Source organism: Pelophylax lessonae, assembly GCF_965119305.1.
Source record: "Pelophylax lessonae genome assembly, chromosome: 1".
NCBI classification, from domain to species: Eukaryota; Metazoa; Chordata; class Amphibia; order Anura; family Ranidae; genus Pelophylax; species Pelophylax lessonae.
This window is the reverse complement of record NC_138768.1, coordinates 676,538,861-676,543,025: the sequence shown is the minus strand read 5'-3', so window position 1 is coordinate 676,543,025 and position 4,165 is coordinate 676,538,861.

Genomic DNA, 4,165 nt, shown 5'->3' with positions numbered 1-4,165 from the left:
TTGTTGCATAGTGAATTTTCATTACATTCACTAAGCCAAGGGAAAATCCCCTTGCAAAGTGAACAGCCTAAACTTCAGTCTGTTTTTATGACAATATGGGTCCTTTCACACAAACGATCCTATAAGATCCACCTGTCAGTTTTTTAGACGGATCTGATCGGATCCCCCATGCATCCCTGTGGGGCAGCGGATGTCAGCGGAAACATGTCTACTGACACCCGCTGCCATCCGCATCGGATCCTGTCTGTGAAATCCGGACGGATGGAAACCCTATTTTCCATCCGTCCAGGGGATCAGATGGGATGGGATTGGATGAGAGCGGACAGGCGGTCCGCTCTCATCCGATTCCCCAATAGAGATGCATGGGGCTCTGACACCTCCCTCTCTGCACACAGAGCGGAGACGGAGCTGTCATCCTCCTGCTCAGTGTATCGATCCCTTGCTGAGCAGAACGGATGCGCCTACAGAGGCGGACCGTGTGAAAGAAGCCTATATCTTTTTTTTTTTTCCCTCTCCTACAATATATAATAATACATACAATAATGCATACCTTTAATTCTAAAAAGTTTCACAATCGATAATTTAAACGAATATATAATGTATACTCATAACATGCATTTAAATGACCACTGAGTTTTACAAACACATTGTCATCATTTTATATCTTGGGTTGTACAACCAGTTTGGCCATTACAAAAAAAAAAACTAATCTGAATCCTGCTAAATCTGGGATTACTGATGTGATCAGTGCTTTGCTTTGTGCTCATTTTCCCTGAAAGCTTTTTTTGTGAATGACAATAAAATTGGTAATGGATTATACTCTGTGAAATCAGACCTCTTACAGAAACAAAATTATGGGCTGGTATGAATAATTTAGTTTAAAAACACAGTGAATACATTTAAAGCATATATAAATAAGACATACAGTATTTCATCTTAACTAATTAGGAACACAACAAATTAGAAATTTTATTTACTGTAACTTCTGTCAAATGTGAAATTTGGCTACAATCATTTACTGCTAGCGATTTACTAATACTTGAATTTGGTGTGCTAGTAAATCACAATTTAACAAATTCCAACCTGCAGTCCACTTTGTAGGTTAGATTGTGTAAAATAGTTCATTAAAAGTACAGCAGTGTTACACCAAAAATGGCATTGCATTGTATTTTTTTGCAGTTTTCACCTGGCAATTCAGCCAGTGAATACAGTACATTATTTTTAAACTTCCTTACACAGAACAAGTTGTCCAGTACAAGTGGCAGTTACTGTAGTGGGTTTACACAAACCCTTTACCAGTAACAGGAGTGCTTGTAATAGTCAACTTTTATTAAAGCGGAGTTCCACCCTAAATTTATACTTGCCTCCATCTTCTCGCTCCGGGTCACCTGAAAAACAAATGGATAATCGCAATTTATTTTTTTTTTACTTACCTTGTATAGAAGAAAATATACTTACCTTACTTCCTTCTTCCTCCCCTCGGCGGCCACGGCGATTCGTCACTTCCTGGCTTGCAATGATTCCTGGGAGCTGAACGTCATCGCTCCCAGGAATCAATGCGCCTGCACCGGCCCCGCCGTCACTTCCGGGGCGTGCGCGTCATTCCTTTCTAAACAGCTTCTGGGCATGCACAGAAGCTGTGGAGGGATAACGCTCGCGCACCGGAAGTGACGAGCGGGGCCAGTACAGTGCATCATGGGACCGAAGAAGACGGAAGAGGACACAGAAGAGGATTGCACTGGCTTCAAGCTGCCCACACATGAGATGGCAGAACTTGACAATACATTTTCAAGGTGAGTATTTCTCCTAAAAGGTAAGTGCAACCCGGGACAGATCAGAGGCTAGCCATTGTGGAATGTACTAGCCCTGACTGTCTGACTGGGGGTATTTTTATTAAAAAATTTATTCCCAGGGTGGAACTCCGCTTTAATTCATGTAAAACCTTTATCCTAAAAGGAAAACAATATGGTTGCTGTAAGTGCTTAAACAGAGTTAGCCCCGGTTCACACTTATGCAATGCGCGAAGGCTGCGAATTTGCAGCCTGTTCCCGCATCGCAAACGCACCCCCGGCAGTTCACATGTTTGATCGCATATCGCAGTGCGATCTTGCAGTTCGCACAGGATCGGATCGCACAAGTGTGAACCGCTGTGCGATCCGATCCTGATGCGGCTGCAAAAAAGGGTCCTGTGCGTGTTTGCTGCGGGTGCGGTGCGAATTTAGCCATACAAAGTGTATGGCTAAACTCGCACCGCACAGCCGATTGCATGTAATGAAGGAGCAGTGCGCTCCGACATTACATGCGAATGCCGCAGCCGCATGAGTGTGAACCGGCTCTTAGGGCTTAGGTAAGTATAAGGGAGAGGCTGGGGGGAATCCTGTAGCACAGAAGAGTTTTTACCTTAATGTAGGGAATGCCCTGGGGGACATACTACTAAAGAAAATAGTTTTAAGGCTCCTTTCACACTATCAGTCCGTCGGACGGATTCCGTTTTTCTCAGCGGGGGATCGAGCCGCCGATCCCCCGCTGAGCAGGAGGATGACAGCTGTGTCTCCGTGCGCTGTCCGAGCTGTCAGTTCCCTATGCATCTCTTTGGGGGAAATCGGATGGGAACGGACCGTCGGTCCGCTCTCATCCGATCCCATCCGATCCGCTGGACGGATGGAAAATAGGGTTTCCATCCGTCCAGATTTGATGGATCGGATCGGGTGTCAGCGGACATGTCTCCGCTGACATCCGATGCCCAATAGGAATGCATGGGGGGACCGTTCAGATCCGCACAAAAAAAAAATGGATAGGCGGATCTGAACGGTCCGCCTGTGTGAAAGGGGCCTTAAGGATAAGTTCACCTTTAGGAGCAAGCGACAAGTTGCACCCATATTTCAGGTGAAAACTCTCTTGCTAATTTCTGCAATCACCAAATGTGTTCCCACATCCGCAATAAATGAATATTAAAATATTAACTAGATGGTGACAAAAAATGACTAAATAGGTAAATGTTTCATATACAGTATCTCTCAAAAGTGAGTACACCCCTCAGATTTTTGAAAATATTATTATGTCTTTTCATGTGACAACACTGAAAAATGACACTTTACTACAAAGTAAAGTAGTGAGCGTACAGCTTGTTTAACAGCAGTGGCGGCTGGTGAAGTTTTGAGATGGGGGGGCGCAAGACCCCACCCTTCTATTTTGACCCATCCCATTTCTCAGAAGCCCCACCCCTTATAGACTCCACCCATTTTGCCCCCTGTGTTTTGCTTGCGTGAACAAATTCTCCCAATATATCACATATTAAGGGGTCCATCAGTACTAGTATATACCATAATAGGGAGCAGGGGCCCTATTATGGGATATACTGTGAGAGACACCCTATTATGGGATACACTGACTGAGAATGGCACAAACCCCACAGTACAGACCCCCTAGCACAAACCCCACAGTACAGGCCCCCTAGCACAAACCCCACAGTACAGACCCCCTAGCACAAACCCCACAGTACAGACCCCCTAGCACAAACCCCACAGTACAGGCCCCCTAGCACAAACCCCACAGTACAGGCCCCCTAGCACAAACCCCACAGTACAGGCCCCCTAGCACAAACCCCACAGTACAGACCCCCCTAGCACAAACCCCACAGTACAGACACCCTAGCACAAACCCCACAGTACAGGCCCCCTAGCACAAACCCCACAGTACAGGCCCCCTAGCACAAACCCCACAGTACAGGCCCCCTAGCACAAACCCCACAGTACAGACCCCCTAGCACAAACCCCACAGTACAGGCCCCCTAGCACAAACCCCACAGTACAGGCCCCCTAGCACAAACCCCACAGTACAGATCCCCTAGCACTAATCCCACAGTACAGGCCCCCTTTCAATGTAGTGACCAGTGTACATGCCCCCTTTCAATGCAGTGACAAGCGTACAGGCCCTTTTTCAATGTAGTGACCAGTGTACATGCCCCCTTTCAATGCAGTAACAAGTGTACAGGCCGCCTTTCAATGCAGTGACAAGCGTTCATGCCCCTTTCAATGTAGTGACCAGCGTACATGCCCCTTTCATCCATCCATGATGATATATATAATGATATCTGCAAACTCTGGTCTGGGCCCGGCCTGGGTAACTTGATATTATTCTTGCATTGTGACCTGCCATGGATGGA